The sequence below is a fragment of the Gavialis gangeticus genome, unplaced genomic scaffold (genome assembly GCF_001723915.1).
Source record: "Gavialis gangeticus isolate Ggan-Ray unplaced genomic scaffold, GavGan_comp1, whole genome shotgun sequence".
In the NCBI taxonomy this organism is placed as follows: Eukaryota; Metazoa; Chordata; order Crocodylia; family Gavialidae; genus Gavialis; species Gavialis gangeticus.
Window position 1 is genome coordinate 30,751,297 of NW_017729008.1, and position 18,880 is coordinate 30,770,176.

Sequence of the window (18,880 nt, forward strand, 5' to 3'; positions counted from 1 at the left end):
TCACTGCAGAATGAGGTTTTGCGGTGGCCAGAACAATTTGAATTCAGAACGTTTTGCATTTTGTTTTAGCTGAAATGTCAAAACAGATCAATCACGTTGGCAATGCTAAAATGAGATCTTTCAGTTGTTTGGCAGGTTTTACAAGAGGATTTGAGCTAGACTCTTCTATCTTTTACAGAGTTGAGGAGAAGGCGATATTCCCTATGCACTCCATAGCCAAGTGGTTAGGGCGCTTCCCCAGGTTGTGGGAGATGTGCTTTCAGAGCCCTTGGCTGGTTCAGAGTGGGGACTTGATTTTGGTTATCTTACTCACCTGGTGAGTGCCTTAACCAGCAAGCTACAGGGTATTCTGAGCTGGGCAGGGTTTTCCATCCCTACTGTTGCATTGCGGGGGAAAAAAACTTAAATATGCCAGGCACATGAGAATGTCTCATTCACCTGGTTTCTAGGGCTTCCCTAATTGAACTCCCTTCTCCACGTTTCAGTTCCAGTTGTTATGGAAAGAAAGGTACTAAGAGTTTAAAACACTATGAAAATGGGACAGTTCAACATCACTGTTTCATGAAAACAGCAGTCAGTAGGAGTCCCTTTGCACTGGAAGGACTTGTTGACAAGTTAATGCTTTCTGTGTACAGTTGCAACTGTTTTAAAATAAGCGTATTTGGTGACACAGTAAGTGTCATCTGTTCCTAACTCTGAATCATTTAATCAAGTGAATGGCAGTGCTCCTGAAATATTCTGGGCTTGGTACCCTGGTGACTGAATTCCCTGTACTCCACCAAAAAAGGCTTCATTTAGTGCCGGATGTCTGACAGTGTTTTACCACTTGGTACTTGAAGTATTTGCTATATTTAGCATAGGAATTACCGGGATCAACTTAACGGGGCACTCTTGGCAGCATTTTTAGTACCACATTTGTCTGGTCATACCTAAGTATCAGGGCAAGCTTCTTCTCCATCCTTTAACCAAATTCAGTCGATTGCCACTGGCATTGGATAATCTGCCCTCTATTCCCATTTGGTCCTCACCGAGACTGTTCTACAAATGCCAGGACTTCAGACAGGCAAGGGGATAGAAAAATCAAAATGGAAGAAACCCAAATAGAAGATGTGAATGCTCAGCCTCAGTAAAAAACAAAAAAAACAAAAAAAAAACCCAAAAACAGGAGGTTATATAACATACGGGGTGGATGAAAGATTACTGAGGTCATTGAAATGGGTAGAGTCACTAATTTGTGCCACCGGAGCATCACCATGTGTCTGTGTATATCCATATGTGATTCTCAGTAAAATCCTCAATTAAACGTAGGTTGTTGTGGGTTGGCCTGTTACGAACGTGACCCTAAGTGGTGGTATTTTGAGATGCTTGAGCACCTCCTGCTGGATGCCAAGTGCCCTCAAGTTCCCTTGAACTCAGTGACAATCAAGAGCATTCAGTGTTGCCTGGCATCTTGTCTGACTGTGCCTCTGCACACTGAATCATAGTCTCTGTCTATTCTTCCACTTATCTGTCCGTCTTGTCCCAAGGGTAGATCTGTTTTTGTGCAAAGGCCTCTAGAACTGAGAGAGAGTTGGCTACAAATTCAGATCTGGATCCAAATTCCTACCCCCCCACCCCACCCTTCCCCTGCAGATCTGGGCTGCAGGTCAAGATCTGCAGGTTTCATTTGGAACCAAGTGTTCAATAATCCCCTGACAAATTGCACGTCTGTCTGTCTAGGTAGCTGCCACCACTGTATCTGAGCACCCCTCAACAGTAAAAGTATCAGTTCTCTATCTGTCATTGAAAAGTTGATGCCAGGTTGGTTAACTGCCTTATTCTTTTTATTGTCTTTAAGATCGATATGGGAAATGGAGTACTAGGGGAAGAATGAAGGAAGATGTGGTTTTATATTTAGCCTGCCTCTGTCCTTGCTTCACCTGCCCCTAAGTCTCCCCTTATTGGTCAACTTTTTCATTCTGGCAGTAGAGTGTACCTGTCAGAGGGTGGTCCGGCCTGCAAAGCAAAAATGATCTCTTGGGTATGCGTAACCTTTGCTCACTTGAGTGTAAAGTCCAGAGGTGCCAGATGCCATCCTCATGACTAACATATCTAGGGGATCAGCCTGACGTGCTGTTTTGAAATTCAGGATGAGGACCTTGACCTAGACTGTGCAGAGCTAGTGCACAGACAAATAAATTGGGTTAATGTGTTTGCATTGAGCTGTGGTGCTTATCCGGACTGTTGTGATCCAACCTAGCTGTGAGCATCGCTTCCTATGCAGGATCATTTGCCTGATTGTATTACGCAAACAAAATCCCTAATAAGCGGGCAAAATCAGAGCCAAATGATGTACTCCTGCATCTTGGCTTGCCTTGCACCGTGGCAGCAGTTGTCGCCGTTTCCAACCAAACCAGCTGTGCACTGAGCAGTACTAAAAATAACCGGAGATGGGATGCAGAAAAGTAAACATGAAATTCAGTACAAGGTAAGGGCAAAGCGTAAAGCACTTGCCGTGGTAATAGATCATTCTAGTGGTCAGGTTTGTCTAGCGTCATTAGGACGTTACCAAGCAGTTTCCCACTCCCAGAAAAACTAATACTGGGATTAACAGCACCAGGTCGGCCCAGAGGAGCTGGAGTGAGCTGCAGGCAGAGAGGCTATCAAGTAACAAGAACCTCTTGGGCATGGTCCCAAAGAACAATCTGAACCATACATCTTCATCAACGTCAGTTTTATTGCTTGGAGAGTGAGGTGATCTATCACTGTAATGCTGCCGTTCCAATCCTCCAAACTAGAAGATTGCTTACAAGGCTGGGTAATTGTAGCATGTGATCCTGCAGACTTTTCTCTTTCTTTCCTCTCCCCTTTGTGGGAAGTCTGTGCCATTCAGCGGAGTTTTATTAAACCCAATCCCAAGTCAAGTCTGTCCCAAGGCCGCTGCAACCACTGGGGCACCTTGGGCATCCTTGGTGATTCTTCAAGCCAAGTAACCTGGTGGCGCCCATCTCCTCTCCAGGTAGGGATGGCCGTTGGCTCGCAGGAGCTCATCTGCCCTTTGACAGGTCTTGTCCACACACCCTCTTCACCCACGCTAGCCTACTGGGGGCACCGGTTTAGTCAATGACCATGGAACAGGCTGTACTGGTTGACATGGTACCAGATAGCTCACCAAGAGAGGCCTGGCCTAATGGGAACCCCACTCACAAGCAGGTGAAATTTGAAGGCCCCATGAATGCATGTTATGTGGCATAGGTGAGCTTTTGATCCAACTTTTTTGGGACGGGTAATAAAAAGCAACAGCTGGGAACTAAACATCCTGTATTTTCTTGCATATAACACACCTTTTTCTCAAAAACCAGCTGCAGGAAACTAGAGTGGTTCAGACCCTGGATTTCTTTCACATAAGGCTCAAACTCCCCCCAGAGGTGGTGCAAGCACCTACTCTGGGCTGCTTCAAAAACAGCTGGATTTACTTCTTGCTGGGGTCACTTGATCCCAGCTGACTTCCTGCCTATGACCGGGGGAGGGGGGCTAGACCCGACGATCTCATGAGGTCCCTTCCAGCCCCTAATGTCTATGAAATAGGGTAAGAACAGGTTCTGCCAATTACTTGGTGAAATGGAAAGTAAAATCTTCAGCAATCCACAGGAAGAACTAAAATGAGCAGTCTGGCCTCTCTAGCTACCCCTACTACTTCAGTTACTCCAAGGAAAGATATATTTTTCTTCATTCTGGCTTTCAAAAACAAGGTGTATATTACACTATGGGGCACGGTGTATTAAGAAAATACAGTATGTGCCCACTTCTTATTCAGTGGAAACCCTCTAACTTCATGGGACTTCAGTGGGCTATTGACTGAGCAAGGACTGCAGGGGTGGACCATTTGGACTAAAGTGAGAGTCTGGGCTCTGTAAGCATGCACCTTTCCATAAGGTATCTCCTAACTGTTGGGACTAAAATTAACAAATGCTGAGGCCACAGATCCTGGCTGACAAGGATTTGCAGCTCCTTGGTGCCAGCTGCATAAATCAGGTGTAATTCATCTGGAGCAACTTCCATGGAGCTTCTCAGGGAAGAAGCCAGCACAGGGTTTGACACAAGCTGCATTTGATACTCCCCCTGCAAAACTGATCTTCCAGATTTATATGATTTCTGTAGAGGCCAAAAATGTTGCATTTGCGTTTCATGAGCTACCACTCCCCTTCTTTCCATTTTCCTCCCCACCCCCTCCATAAGCACATAATGTATGTGTTACCTTGTCATCCCACTGTCTGGAAAGCAGCTGGCACCACACTGACAATTCCCTTATTACAAAAGGGCACAGGAGGGCTTTGCATTCTGTGGCTTTTGTGAGATGAGATAAAAGGAAAGCATCAGGCATGACATTTCATAATTAACTGTCATCAGCTGCATGCTTTCTAGGAGCAGCTTGTTGAGCAGGAGTGCTGCAGCATTTGGACACCAAAGAGGCTTCACAGACAGGAACAGGCCAAAATTAGAAGCACAGAATTAGAGACCAGGTGAGCAGTCTGGTTCTGAAGGCTCGAATAATGTGCGAAATCCTGGCAGCATCACATGGCTTTCCATAGTTCAAACAGCTTGTGAGGAATATGTTAGCAGGCAGTTTGACTGTGCGGACTAAAGGAAGAAAAGGACCTGTTGACTGAGGAGGCCAACCTGCCCAATTGAACCAAAAGCAAGCAAGCTAAGAGAGTCCTTATTAGGAAAAATGGGCTCAAAATTGATCAATTGGCCTGAGTAATAAGACTAGCTGCTGAGCCCTCAATAGGTCTAATTGTTACACATGGAGAGAGGTGCCTACCAATGCAACACCTAAGCAAAAGAAGACTGCCTCACTTGCTCAATCCAAATGACCATGGGCTTGGTTGTAAAGCAGCGCCTGACTGATTTCCATTTGATTTTTGAGAACTTGCTTCTAGGCCAAGTACACATAAGCCCGACCAAATGCAAAATGTGTGTGGTATCTTCCATCTGCATGCCCACAAAGGCCACCCAACTGCCCCCTCCTGCCTGAACCTGGACTGGCCAAGCTCATTCCCAGCATGGCAAACAGATCTTAAGATCCAGAAGAGACATGCAGCTATGTAGGATAGCCTAGCAATCAATACTGTAAACAAATAGTGCTTTGTTTTCCCCTTATTAGTGCAATTACACTGTTTACATTGTACTGGCTTTACTTCATAAACCAGGCAATCAATACCAGTTATCAAAATCTGTGACAGCATTGGAAAGAGAGAAGGGAGGGGTGTTGGAAGAAGGTTAGGTAGACTTGCAAAGAAAACAAATCTACCAAGTAAACCAAGTGCACAGCCAGTCTCCTCCATGCTTCAGGCATGGAAACGCTGTTGTGGTTGCTATCGATCCCTGGTGTCCAAACAGTACATTTTTCTTAATCACAAATGCAATAATAAGTCATTATCAAAATGTAAAGTGATCCATTGATCTATATGGCAGCAATAAATTGCCCAGTTTAGCCTGCCTGCCAGCGTTGTGCTAATGGAAGAGGAAGCAGCTAGTTTGTCCTTTGAGTCTTCGCAACTCGTGAATAATGCAAGAGTGCGAATGGTTACATTGGCCCCAGTGGGATAGTTGATAGCCCCATTTATTTACCAGAAGGATCAGATCTTTGAAGTAGCTCCAGTGAGGGTTTCTCTCTGTTGCCAATTTACCATCTTCATCCAGTGCATGTGTTTGAGGATCAGAATTGTTGAAAGCCTGAACTGGCAGCACTCCCAAGGTGATGGGAGTTTTGTCACCATATTGAAGGGAGCAGAGTTGAGGCCCTAATTGTTGACTTGCAGTGAGAGTTAAGGTGACTTATCACTTTGGAGGGTGTGTTTGATATAGCATCCTTCTAAGGGTGCATTAAGTAGCTCTTTGTTGTGTAAGTTTGTTTTTTTGGAGGGTTTTTTCCTCCCTCCCCCTCCTAATTGTAAAGGTCATTTTCTTTGAAGAGAAATGTTCCAAATTCCCTAGGGATGAGAAGGGAATTGGGATTTATTTTATAAATTCTTCTGCACTGATTAAAAAACCCCAAAAGAGGGTCCAGTTCTCCAGTCAACTCTTGTCCTTGAGGCCACAATTTTTTGTTCAGAGCCAACTGGCTAGGGATTGAGCTGTAATGACTGAGAAAACTGGGTGTCTCTGGGTGAGGCCGCTTTGCTGAAGTCAAGGTTTTGCTCACCAGTAATGCACTAATGCACGAAAACCAGAAACTGAAACTGCAGCCTAAATGTATTGGTTCAAGATGATAGGAAAATAGGGATGGAAGGGACCTCACAAGGTCTGGTCCAGCTCCCTTCTCAAGACAGGATCACCCCTGACTAAACTAGTCCAGCCAAGATTGGTAATATTCCAAAAATAGACTGTCATTGTAGACAGATGCAAGTATTCAATCAATTAGTGTGTTTTTTAGTAGCATACAGAGCAGTAATGCTAATTAATCACTGGAACAACTCCACTAAGGAAGCGGTGGAGTCTTCTTCATGTGAAGCCTTCTGGAATGAAGAGGATGTGTATTTGGAAGATGTAACTGCTGTTTGATCTGGAGCATACGCTTTGTAGGAGTTGCAGGATAAGTTTCTACAGCCTGTGTTATGCAGTAGGTTGAATAAGATCACACTGGTCCCTTGTGGCCTAAATTGATGTAGGTTTAAACTTTTAGAACTGTTCTGACCATGTTGACAGTCTCTCTGCAGATCTGAGCAAGTCAATATTGTTGTTGTCGTTCCTATTACAGGATAATGGCTACTTTTCTCCTATAAGACTTCAGTAGTAGCGAGAAAAATGGCATGCTGCCTTTTTTTTCTCCTAGGTCTGGTGGGACTCAAGATCCTCCAAAAAACTCCCGCCCCCCAAACCCAGCTATGAAATCTTCTCTTAACACTTATTTTTCCTTAAATGTTGCTTTGATTATTTAGTCGAGACTCTGAAGAGAAAAAACAAGGGTAAAGCTTAAAATTAAAAAAAAAAAAGGGAAAACTTAAAAATAAAAAAAAAAAAGGGAAAACTTAAAAATAAAAAAAAAAAAGGGAAAACTTAAAAATAAAAAAAAAAAAGGGAAAACTTAAAAATAAAAAAAAAAAAGGGAAAACTTAAAAATAAAAAAAAAAAAGGGAAAACTTAAAAATAAAAAAAAAAAAGGGGGAGAAACTTAAGAAGCATAAAGGAGAAAAGGAAAGATATCTTCACAGTGCTCTTTGGCCTGGTCTGCACATCATTTTAAGACCCAGCTTTAATAAGAGCTCATAAGATGCAGAAAGCCCTTAACTCCTACTGAAATCAGGGGGAGTTGAGGAGGCGTGGTACCATTCACAACCAACCCCACTACTGCTTTAGGTCCTGGGCTGTACCCCTGCAGTTCCCGCAGGAGACCGTGGGGTTTGGGGGTCTGGCCTCTCAAACTATTTTTACAGCCATATCCCAACTCCTACTGTACATGTCACACCAGGCTACTCATCATGCCGTGGGAATGCAGACTTGCTGCCAAATATCCCCCTGGTTTATGTAAGTTTCTGCGGTCAAAGGTCACCCCCGCCATGCTCCCCCCAGGATGTAATAGTGGCATATTTCGAGGTCAGCTGTGTCAGACAACTTCCTCCCTCGTTAATTGCCAGGCCTCTGAGTTGTGTGGGAAACCGGTAAAACTCACTGATCCCAAAGTCTAATATAGAAGCCATGGGTTAAGTATGTGCAAGGAAACCCCTCGGGGATTATGAAGCAGGGGTTGACCCACAGGACCAGTAAAACAGAGAGGTTATTCTTCGGATATAGTGCAAACACACACTAGTTCCCATCTGCTCTTACTGCTGGAAAGGAGCTTTACCACCAGCCTTCCCCAAAGCTCACCCGCGGGCTCTTGAGGCACTTTGGGGTCTGCACCAGGCTCGCCCCTCTAGGATCTGTGCCCGTGTCATTTTGTATGCTTGGCTCCCGTCAACGTAAGCAAGGCCAGAACGTGCTCAGCACCTCGCAGATTTGGACCATCTAAAAGAAGAAGCTTTCATTGGAGGCTCCATTATGGAATTATGCCTCTGTCTTTCAGCAAACTGGAGCACCCAAAACCCTGCCCGTCCTGCTGAAATCTCTCAAGCAGCTGAATTTAACTGATAAATGCCAGCAGTTCTGCATCCTTGATTTGCCTTGGATATGCTGGGAAGACATCTGTCGCGTCATGCTCCCTGATGCTGTAGCTTCCCCGTTCTTCTGGGCCTGGTTGAGCCCGCAGCAACTCGTATCTGGATATAAACCTCCCCAGAATTCAAAGATCCTCAATTCCCAGACTTTTGGTTGGGACCCAGCTGTACTGGTCCCACCTCTATGACCATGAATTTCCACAGTGCTAACTCGTCAGCAGATGTGCACGCGGGCTAAGTGATCCTGTCTGTGGAGTCCAAGGTGCCAGACTGTTCACTGACTGTGCCAGCCTTTAGTGTTGTGTTGAGTTGCTACTTAACCAGGCGATTACAGATGCCATGTTTGTACAGCGTAACTTGCTGTTTGGTGTAATGGTGGGGAACAGGAGGAGCCTAGGTTAACTGAATGAGGAGTGACATAAATGGATGGTGAAAGAAGAGGTTTTTTTCTGCCTCTTGGTAGCTGGTAGGCCCGTGGGCTGTATTGCACTGCAGGTTCAATGGAAAGCAGCCTTCAGAATTGCCCGCAATAAGTTTTTCTTCTCCTAGGATGTAGGGAAGTGAAGGCTAGTTCCAAAGCACTTGCTTGCTGCAGGAGATTGAAGTCCATCTGAGCTACTGAGAGAATCCAAGAGTTGCATGGCCAGCAGCATTATGCTTTGTCAGGGTAGGAGCAGTCGTCATGTCTCTGGATATGCTAACGATAGGTGGTTCAGTTTAGCAAACTAGGCAGTAGCAGAATTGATGGGGCTGCATTTCTAGAGCTGTTTTGTGGACTTGGTTTTGGCTTTTAAGCGGTTAATGTAACTGAGGGAGAGGGAAGCAAAACAGCTAGAATGGGTCCTGGTGCTAGGGTGTTTGGATTCAGATGCGACTTCTCAGAAGTCAGACCATCGGTGACACACACCTGCATGGCCAGCGGAGCCTCTTGAGCCCTTGTGATGGACAGCTGGGGGGGAAAGGCCATGACTCTACCACAATTGCTTCCTTCCGGCTGCTCAGCATGGCCAGTTGCTGGCTAGTCAGCATCCAAGGGAAGAATTTGGCCCTTAGTGTAAACTGACTGATAATGCGCAATGACTTGCTCCTAGATCAAAGGCCTCAGTAATCAGTATTTTTCTGCTATCCGATCTGATACTTTTGCATCTATGTAGAATGCAACAACAAAAAATGTGGAGCTTCTTCAACTGTGAGAATTGTTAGTTGGCAGGAAAGTGTGAAATACTGCTTCAGGATCTATAGGTGAGTACTGTAGACTCACCTATAGAGTCTATTGATGAGTGCTTAGAACAGTTCCCCTTTCAGAGGCTTCAGCTTGTCAGCTCAGTAGATTGCCAGGAGGTACAAGCTACATTTAAAAAATATATATATGACAGCACAGGGGATTGTTAGCCAGGAGATCTGGAATTAAAAATGTTGGAAAATAAAGAAGAAGAAAAAAAGATCTGTTTCTTTGTGCAAACATTTTGGAATGAAATGTTCCATGTGAGGTGCCTGTAATTAGCCATTCATATTTTGGTACTTAAATTAGTGGCCTAATGAAAAAGACACAGCGTATTGATTTCAAGGATAACTCTATATGCACTCTGCTCTTCTTAATTAAAAGGCTTGGTTTTTATTATTATTCTTTCTTATTTTACTCCTGGATTGCATTGTCAAATGGAGCTTTTATCAAAAGATCATCAATCTAGCACGTTGCATTTCAATTTATGTCAGCAGCATTGCTTATTTCCATTTGCTAAACTCCACTGGATGTTTTATTGACCTGAAATTTGACTCCTACTTTCTAAATATCATGTGTTGTGCATTGGGCAAGCTTATTTTCACCTCTCCCTTTTCATTAAAGACAACAAGATTTCGAGTCTGAAATAATAATGTATTGGAATGTAATTCCCTGTGATGCCCTGTTGCCACAAACCACAGTTCCTGGCAGCCTGCAATTAGCACTAAGAGCATCCATTTGGCTTAAACAGTTCTCCTTTCAGCCATACATAAATACCACATGTCTCTGTTGAGGGGCTGCGGTAAGCCTGGTCAGGACGTTCTGCTGGCGTAGAATTTGGCTTTGATTTCTTTCTGTGGTGCTTTATCAGGGATTTTCTGTCTAAGGTTTAGGTTAGCCATTAAGGAAACAGATCCTAACAGAACAGGCACCAGGTCAGTCCATCCTCTGGTCTGTATACAGTAGGGATCTTCCACCTGGGGATCGCACCTTTTTATGCAAGTGTTGGCTGATGCCAATTGCAAGAGTGATCTGAGGAAACCCAAGGAGTTCCTCTTCCATTGCATCCCTGTTCTGTGACCCAACAGAGATGATGGCTAGGAACAGAAGCTACACTTATACTGACCTGGTGTGAGTGATCAAAAAACAGTTCAAATCTGTAACACAACAGAAGTTCAGTGCATATAAACCACTTACAAAATGGCTGAAACAGGTTTAAAATAAACCTGGATGGATGTAGCATCAGACTTAACTTACTTAAGTCGGTTTATTGAACTTCTGTCCCAGCTCCCCTCCTGACTCACGTTAGCTTATGGTCCCCCAGCATAAGGATGCTTTGCAACACCCTGCCCTGCACGGTGGGTGCATTAGGCTTGGCCCAAGCTGTTTGCTCCAGCTACGCAAGGAGGTATGCTCTAGCACTCCCAGTGTCTGGCCTTGGCCACTGCAGGCATGTGGCTGCATTTCCAGAGTCAAAGGTGAATGTCTGTTCACTTGCTTGTCAGTTCAGTCTACACAGCTTAGACTAACCTGCCAAGACTGAATCAATTAAACATCAGGATTTTTGACTGTCTGTACTAGGCCAATATGTTTAATTGTAGACTTGTGAGTTTAGCAGGTCAACTTGAACATTGACAATATTTTGGTGGAAAAACAAGAAGAAATAAACTAACAAGAAAGCAAATAGAGTGGGTCTGGTTTCCTCTCCACTACACGCACAACAACAACGTTGTGTGTAAACTCCACGTGCTTCAGCGGAGTTGTTCCTAATTTCCAGATGTGTGAATGAGAAGACAATCAGGCTTATGATGGTTGCAGGGTGCTCACTGGTGCCAGCCTGTCGAAGAGCCTCATAGTGTGGGGAGAGGGAATAGATTTCTTGTAGTCTCCAGGTGCTGTGCAGGCTTCTTGATAATAGGAATTTGTTGTTCCATTGCTTTGAAGAGTCAATAACCCCTATTTCCCCCCTGTCATTTAAGGCTATCGTGCAACTGAACTAACTTTCCAGACCCAAAGAACCTCTTGCCAGTGACTAGCAAGGGTGGGGCACTTAGCAAGCATCCCTGTGGATTGGACGAGTCACATGCAGCAACTAAACCCACAGGGATGCTTCCTAAATCAGTACAGATACATGTGATGTTAGAGGTAGCTGAGCTAGCTTGGGTCCCCGAAGCCGTCCAGCCATGGCAGCACAGGACTTGGCAGGCTGAATCAGCCCATGGGTTCTATGCTGGTGCAGCTAGATGTCTTCCAGCACCCAGTCTAGCTTGCTAAAGGGCAAATGCACAGTGTTCCTTCGTCCGTCTAGCGACACGGTGATGTGTAGAGAAGTCCAAGAGGCTGCTGCTGCTGAGCTAACAGAGCTGGTCCTTCAGCTCGGGCAGAAGCATCTCATTCAAGGGTCCTGGGTTTAGTTGCTGCATGTGACTTGTCCAATCCAAAGGGATTATTACATCCTTCCGGCAGAAATGTGAGAACAATTTAGGTAAGGCATTAATGTTATCAGGCCTGATGTGAGCAGGAGCTCTGTGAACACAAGACCCCAAATTGGATTAACAGAGAGGTCTCTTCTTGGCCTCCAGCAAACTCTTTTTGTTTGAGCTAAACCCTGGGGTTCTGATTCAGACATGACTCAGTCCTTGCTCAGACAAAACTCCCCGTGGGGCAAATGCTGACTTTTATTTACACTGAGGCAAACCTACCGACATCAGTAGGATGATTCCTTTTGGTGTACGTAAGAGCAGTGCGTGGCTCCGCGTGTTGTTTTCCTGCAGGCAGGCAAGTTTGGGTACCTTTTCTTTTTTAATGATTATTAGGGAAGAACTTTTTAATTTTCAGAGGTAAAAGAATGTAACCTTATACCTAGTCTATATAAAGAATCCACATGAGTCAGTCATGCTTAAGACATTTCCATCTTTTCCTGTCTCTCGCTCTTATTTGGTAACACACACATGGAACTAATTATGAACAAAGGCTGATTGTTTTAATATTTGGAGGTTCCCACATCAAGCTGCTGCTCTCTTTGACTGCCTCTTAATGCATGTGCACAAATACATTCTCCTCTTTTTTTTTTTTTTTCTTTCTTCTCTCCATTTTTTTAAAATGGTGTTTAAGCCCCTATTCCCAGCACCCGCTTTTAGACTTTGACCACAAAAATCTTTTTATTTATTTTTTTTCAGTTTAACCTGAGCCCTGGGGAGGGGGCCGGAGATTTGTCTGTGTGAAAAGCTCAGCAGAGTTCTGGCCCAAACCGTACTGCTCTCGGAGCAAGGACAGCACGCCTCCTTCTGCTTTCTTTTCGACCGTGTCAGTTCAGATCAATGGCATAGAGGTGACTGACTGAGTGACACTGTTAATTCTGAGCCTAAAATGGAGCAATACCTGTAGCAGAACATGGAAATGAACACGTGTTTTGAAAGCAATTTTGCTTTGGGATAGTTGCTCGCATTGCAGGAAATGGAAGGAACCTGGCAAGTTTCAAACTGTTTCTGCACTACTAAGCCAACGGAGACGGTTTTAACTCCCTCTCTCTTCTGGAAAAGGGAAGTCATTGTGTATTGCACAGTGTTGTTGGCTTATGAAGGGGAAATAGGAGTCTATATTGAAGCTGATCCCATGGAGCACAAGTATAACTGTAGTATAACAATGTGAGACTATATGAAAGTAGTAAAGCCTTTTTAAATGAGCATACAGACATGCAGGTTTCCATTGGTAGAGGAGCGTATAGATACAGTTTGTGCATATAGATATAGTTTGTGTGTGTGAATGTGCACTGTACCGCGTGGTCACTGTACTGTGTATAATAGACAGCCTTTCTAGTAAAACGTTTGTAGTAACTGAGCCGTCTAGAGAATCCTTTAAAGGCCAGTTGCTCTGTCTGCGCTCTCGTTCGTCTGAGAGAGAGTAATATCCAAATGCAGGGTTTAACATTAATCTCTGCACCAGATGGTGATACACCAGATATTCTTTTTAAGGTGAACATGTGATCTACTGCACAGCAAACCAGAGGGGTCTACTGTCATGTGACGAAATGTATAATAAGTCTGATAGAGCTTTGATTAGACAACTGACCTGGTTACCATCTGTAGCTAAAAGAAGCGAGGTTGACATTTTTAGAACATTCTCCCCAGAAGCTTCATTCGTCCACCTCTGGCACAGCAATCCTGCTGAGCAAACTATGCCGAGAGAAACAGAAGCAAGCTGGAGATCTGCTGCTTGAAGCATGTTGTTAAGGTTACAGGGTTGGGCTTTTTCTCTCTTGCAAACCACATCTTGACTCATAGGGTCTAGAGTAAAAACCCACTCAGCTACTCGGTATTTGGAAAATCTGGACGCGACTGTTCAGTTTTATTTACAAGGAAGCCTCTCTCCGCCGTGTACTAGCACGTACACACGTTCGCATTAGCTCCGCACTATGGTAGTACAGACAGCTGTGACTCCCAGTAGGACCCGAAGACTTTTGTTCAAAATACCATATGGATCACTGAGGAGGCGCAGTGTGGAAAGGGTAAGCTCTGATTTCTTTGTGTTGAGACTTTACCCCTTCAGTGAGCCCCTGCTGATACTGTTTACTATGTCATAATATGCAGAAATTGGTACTAGGGAGATGAGTATTATGATGTGTCCTAATTAGTACCAGTCAGGCTGCGTGAGTGTGGAAGGGAGCAATGGGTAGTAGTAAACTCGACATGGCAATATGTAATAATTTGTACTAGTCAGAGGCTCTATGATGATGCACAGTAGTAGTTGGTACTATTGGAATGATTCCTAGTAATTGATGCTAGTTGGGGCTCTACAATGATGTATGGTCCTAGTAATCAGTAATAGATGGGTCTGTATGATGTCTCATAATCAGTATTGGTTGGAGCTGCATGGTGATGTACTAGGAATCAATATAGGGAGAGCACACATGAAATGCATGGTAGTGAGCACTGCGAGCCGTGATATTTTGAGCTCTTGGTACATGTGAGGGTTATGCTGGGCTCACTAGTCAGCAGCGTGCTCTGTATGACAGTGCACTGTCATAACTGGTACTAGCTAGATCAAACAGCAAGTGTGAAATGGGACGGTGTTCATTACTTTCTTGTCATTCCCAGCATCCTGTTGGTGCTGGAGGTGAGGAGATGAGGTAATAGATCATGGAGAATAAATGTGTCACAGACAAATGCTGATTAAAAAAGTATCTCGACCACGGTTCTTAGAGCCTCTACAGAACTGCTCGCACCCGGGAAGTGAGGCTTCCCTATATGACAGCACTTGGCAACTTGACACGTAGCAGATCAAAAAGTTAAGATGCTGTATAGCACTCATGTCAGTGTTCGCCAATCTCCCCAGAGACCCTAACTAACTACCCATCTATGTATTTTTTTTAAATGCACTAGTGACATAATTATGTTGCGCCTTCAGGAAGCGAAGCTCTCACTGACTGCAGTGCTTTGACCTTAAGGGACAAGGTTCCCTTTAGCTTTGAGGACTGACAGAAATGACAAAACGGTTGTAGAAGAAGCAGGAATCCCATCTAGCTACTAACGTTGCACCCTGGGAGACCGAAGAGGACAAATGTGTGGCGACCTACTGAAAACAAAAGCTGTTTTTTTTTAAATTGTGGGTTTACCCCCTGCTGACCTATCCAAAACTCAGGCGGCTTCGGAGTTCCTATGGAAGTGCCACGTTAACCCAAGACTTGCCGTGGTGCGTGCAAACTGCACAGGAACTACCCTGCCTGTCACCTTTTCTAGTACTTAAATGTTGCTCAATTAAAGTGACAGAATGCATTTTGCTCACTCATGGCTCTTTGTAGTTTGGATATTGTGGATAAAGGACTAGAGAGAGTCAGTTCATCCACTGACTTCTCAGCTGTGGCACTTTTATAAGTCTGGTTTGTCTGTGTGATTGGGATGCAAAGAGCTCCCATAATTGTTCAGTGGCAAGCTGGGCAAAATAATTTGGCCAAATACTTAATTTGCTGGAAAACATCGTTTTGAATCAACTGAGGCCATTTAGAAATGTTTGTTTTCATTTTTAAATAGCTTCCACTGGAAAAACAATAGCTTTGAAAAAAATCAGTGTTTTGACACATTCAAAGTAACATACTTTAAGGTATGTTTGGAGAGCTTTGTCAGTCTTTTTATAAAGGGTTAAAAGGATTTTTGGTTTTTGGGGGGTTTTTTAAACCCCTCTAACTGAGCTTTTTGATTCCGTTGACTCCAATCCAAAATATTTGGGTTATTTTTGTCAACACTTCACACTTTTCTTTGCCCCCCTTCCTACCTTGCCCAATTGGCAAGTGAACCAAAAAAATCAATTATTCACGCAGCTGTCATTTGGAATTGTTTGGCTGTTTGTAACACATTCATAGATGTCACCACTGACACACTTTCCAGCTGGTAGAAGCTGAAGGACCCTCCATTCTCAGTGGGCCCACTTCCTTCACTCCAAATTGCAGTCGGCCCCTAACATGCCTTTGGGATCCCAACTCTGGGCAGGGTGGTTGTTGTTCAGTTTGTACAGCTCCTAGCAAATGTTATCGGTCCATGACTGGGGCTCCTTGGTGCTAGCCTAGGACCAATAGCAAAAACTTTAAAAAGCTCATATTGTAGAACCACAGCAGAGTATCCCTGGTATGCAGGTATAGACATCCCTACACTTGTGCTTCATTTCTACAAATGGATTGTGCTGCAACGCAGTATCTGTACAGATAGGACCCCTGTGGTTTTGTGGAGCCCTTTTCTCTGTGAGGTCATAGGAACCCACCCACACATTTTGTCTTGCAGGGTCTGAGGTCCAGCCACAGATTTCCAAGAGTAAATATAGTTCCTGAGATCTGTAACAAGGGTGAGACAAGCTGCAATAGGAGCTGAACTTTTACAGTTGCAGGAATGTGTCCAGTGTCTTCATAGTTGCTACTGCAAGATAATGTGAATGTTGCCTGGAGCAGGAGACTGACGTTCCCTAAAAATTCTGTTTCCCTTGAGTTAATAGTGAATTCCTCCCAGAATGGGAGACCGTTCATCTGATGCAAGGTCCAGCAGCAACTTCTGCAACCAGCCCTAGCGTAAAGGGCTAATCCAGAGTGCGTGGTGTGCTCCCTACCCTGGAGTGCACGATCCCTTTTTCGGGATCATACCCAGCTGGAACAGATCAGAGTAGCCCCTTGCCTCCTCTAACCAGCATCGACTGTCATAGCAGTGCAGAGCTGATGCTTGGAACAGCAACTCTTGCATTGGTGACTTGATGCATGTAGAGGTTTCTCAGCCTAACAGTTTCTCAATGGAAACTCCTAGTCAGCTGGGAGAATTGTCTGGCTCCTCTCTCCAGCAGTGGTCAGCGGCCAGGCTTCCTCCCACTCATTGCTCTTGCCATTCCTTCCATAATCGGTTGCAGCAGGGAATTTCGAGCAAGTAACCATCACTCGCTGCGCTGCCACGTGAGCTATAGCCTGAGGAGGGAGTTGTAGAGAGCCTGACTTCCCTTTGTGGAGAGTCTGATAGGCTAGCCTACGTTTTCCATACTGGAGAGGGCAGAGGGATCTAATACACACATCATTCAAGCATAGAATCCAGGCATCACTTGATTACTGATGCTTTGTGGCAGTGGTGGCTCTTGAAGGGAGTTTTAAGGCAGATCAGTCCCAGGACAACGCTCCATCACCAAGAGCAGCATAAAAGAAGGTGTGGGGGAGTCAAACAGGCAAGCAAGGCTGGTATTGCTCAGAACAAGAGGAGGTTGGAGATGGCATTATGAGAGACTGGAGCAGTCAAGAAAGGGGTGGAATTGCCAAGGACCTTGAAATTGAGGGCAAGAAGCTTAGCAATTGCTCATGATAACTGCAGTGAATTGTTACCTCCATACCGTACATTACAAGCGCGTATGCACGTGTAATATTGTATAGACGTAGAGATGAACACACACGGGGAGAGAATATACAGGCTCACACAATGGTAGGGAGTGGGAGATTCTGCACTACATTAATCATAACTGTCCACAAGTGAGACAGAGGGTCGTAACTCAAGCGCCGCACAGCCAGGCATGACTTGCACAAGGTTTTTCGTAGCTCACTCTTCACTCTTCTCGATAGCGACACTAATATGAATGTACGAGGCTGCATCAATGCTAACACCACATCTTATGTTGTCTGCTGGCTTGTAGGAACTCACTGAAACCACATCATATATTTCTATAAAGGAAGAGTGAAAGCCAGAAGTCCAGAAAGCAGGAGTGCAGAGTAAGGCTTTTTCATGGCTGTCTCTATTTTTCCAAGCTTAGGATCAACCTCAATTGTAGGTTGGTTGGTTGGTTTGTTGTTTGGTTTAAAAAAATAAAATCAAAAGGCTCCTCTCACTCGTTCCCACTTGGTAATTTAAGATTTGCTTGTCTTTTTTAATCTCAAGATGTCACCACACCTCCTTGAGCAGGCAGAATACATGTAAGATGAATGTTTCCAGAAAGAACCTGGTTGCGGCAATTTTTACCTTAGCTGTCTCCCTTTATCTTTCCACTACATCTCCCTTCATCATATTCCAGTAACACAGAAACCCCCAGCCAGAATGCTTGTTCCACTAAGTCTTGTACAAATATAGAGAGGGGAAATGTTTCCAGTTTCCGAGAGTTTGCACTCTGAATAGACTAGGTACATTAGGAGAGGAAAAAAGAGCTAGTAATCCTAACTTTTGACTAATGGGGAAATAGAGGGAAAGTGAACAAAAAAATTGAACCAGGGCCACACCAAGTCTGTGTCAGAACTGGGACTTGACCCAGACATCCCATGTCCTAATCCAGAGCCTGCACCACAAGGTCATCCTTTTCTGAGCCACTATTTCCTCTTCCTCACCCCCCTCCTTTGGCTTCCCTTCTGCATTTAGGGACACTCTCTCTCCCAGTACCTCCATGTATTACTAATTTAATTCACTTAATGATGGGTAGCAGTCTTCATTATGTCTGTGATGTGGATGCATGCAAGGGGATGATCTTTAGTATGCTGTTTAATGTCAAAACTGACAAATGCCTGTTGCAATTAATTCTCTGCTTCTGTTAGGGTAAGGACTCTGCTAAAAGCAGATGTTGACTCCTTCCTCAGCTATTTTCCTGACTTCAGGAATGCTGTGCAACAGACACAGGATGTTGATCCTTAAGGCAGAAAGCCAGCACACACTTACAACAAAGTCTGCCAGCACCTATTCCTTCAGAGCTTAAAGGTTGACATTATGGAGCCTGGGTAAAAAGGCATGTCAGTCTCGAGATTAAATGAAGTGTTTCATAGATGAAAAAAGGTTGATCCAACTGTGAGAGAGATGGTAAGAAAAGTGTTTTTTAAATTAGATGGGACAGCTTGTGCCTGTGCGTTTGGGTCTGCCTTAGTGGTACAATTCAGCATAGCTCCATGAGTTCATCAAAACCTGGCTGAAATGCCACTGGGGAGTAGATTTTCATACTAGATTGCCTATTACCAGAAGCTTTTTAATTTTATGCAGTCACTAAGAGGGATAAGCCAAGATTTGGAAACAGCTGGGCGCCAGACTAC

General features: G+C 44.4%; 1 protein-coding gene and 1 long non-coding RNA gene across 2 annotated transcripts in view; one reads left to right on the forward strand and one right to left on the reverse strand.

Annotated features, from left to right (window-relative positions):
• Window positions 1–18,880, forward strand: part of FRMD4A (FERM domain containing 4A) — a 379,383-nt gene that overhangs the window by 6,293 nt on the left and 354,210 nt on the right. The gene's annotated exons all lie outside the window — the stretch shown is intronic.
• Window positions 13,620–18,880, reverse strand: part of LOC109292206 — a 10,524-nt gene continuing 5,263 nt past the window's right edge. The window contains exons 2-3 of the long non-coding RNA XR_002096065.1: window positions 14,380–14,387; window positions 13,620–13,631 (exon numbers count right to left, since the gene is read on the reverse strand). This is a non-coding gene — a long non-coding RNA (uncharacterized LOC109292206). The remainder of the gene's footprint in view (window positions 13,632–14,379; window positions 14,388–18,880) is intronic.